Here is a 1,644-nt window from a genome sequence, read left to right on the forward strand (position 1 = left end):
AAGTAAATTTGATTACAAAGATTTAATGAATAACTGGGTTGTCCTAATGGTCATCTACATTGTATTTCATATAGGCAACCCAAGTTCAAATCACCATGTAGATGTTTTTATAAAAAGAAACTTATGAATTTTTTAAGACTTAAAAACTCTTCAAATTCTTAGTTAAAATCCAATTTAACAAGTTTTATGATAATAAAAGTCCCCCCATTTAGTTTTTCATTAAAAATAAAGGTTACAAGAAGTGAAGGTCACTTTTTCACTACATCCTTACTTAAATCCGAATTTCATCTTATTTTTTCTCTCAAAAAAATATATTTTTATGTCAATTTAAGCTAAGAGAATAACAAGTGTGAGAAAAAGAAAGGCTTTCTACACATTTGTTCTTTGATATCCAAGAAAATTCAAGGTAGGTTAAGGTGCAAGTGTTATTTCGTTTTCAAATTTGATTTTTCGCTAAAAGTTGAATGAAATGGTACCTCCGGGTACGATGCTTCGGCACTATTATAGTTTGAATGATCATTCTCCGGCTCTACGTGTTATGATAATGCTATAGATATCGGATTTTGCTGGAAATCCATCTACGTGCGACGGTATGAATCCATGGTTCGAATTTTCTAATTTGATTACAAAATACACCGATGATATCTATTGAGTTTCCAACTCATAGGTTAAATCCCTTCTTAGATGTTGATTTTATTCTTTTGTTGGGGGGCGCGGATGATAGTGGTTGAAGATGCAATTTGACATGAAAAAGCTAGTGAATTAACAACTTTAAATTGATTATGAAATATTTGTGTTTCCTATTAATTACTTTTCTATGGACATCGTATATGAAACTATTTCCACGAACATTTTCTTATGGATAGGTTATGTTTAAAAAAATATATATGTAATCTAGAATTTACTTACGAAACACCGTCTTCAAAAAAAATGTCAACTAGTTAATGTTACTGTTTTCTTAGAAATTTCAGTTTCTACTCAGATTTTAAAAATTCATAACTAGTTTGTTACTTTGAATTTTTAAACAAAGCTAATGGTGTTTGAAAGCCTCATGTTAGCTAATGAATAAACTTATAATCATGTCAATCCTATATCGGTAAAAGTTTATATGTCACTTTTAAGTAAACATAGTGTTGCTGTTTTCTGAAAATTCAAGTTTTTGCCATTGAACTTAGGAATTCGTAACTCAATTGTTACTTAAGGGATAAAACCAGTGGGATTTAATAGCCTCATGGATTAGCTATTGAATAAATACAAAATCATGTCAATCCAATATCTCTAGAATTTTATATGCCACCTTAAGTATGCTGAGCTGGGTTACTTCCCAAATCAAGTCGCTGCGAGGTTTTGAAAAATATTTTAACATCTCATATGTCGCCAACGAAAGCTGAATTTTGGATATGTTATATTATGAGAAGTTCCCTACTTTCTCTTAAAGTTTCATGAAGTTTTGACCTAGAATACTATGTAAACCAGTTTACTTTAAAACTTACTGTGCAAAAATGGGAAGTCAAACAACAACATTTATTTTTAAATTCTTGCCTAGAATTTCATGCAACAAAAAATGTATTTATGCATGGATGTCACCTGAAGACATTAGAAATTAGTTTATTTTGTATTGAGTTATGTTGTCATTTATTGCCT

The sequence above is a fragment of the Olea europaea genome, unplaced genomic scaffold, assembly GCF_002742605.1.
Source record: "Olea europaea var. sylvestris unplaced genomic scaffold, O_europaea_v1 scaffold67, whole genome shotgun sequence".
Classification (NCBI taxonomy): Eukaryota; Viridiplantae; Streptophyta; class Magnoliopsida; order Lamiales; family Oleaceae; genus Olea; species Olea europaea.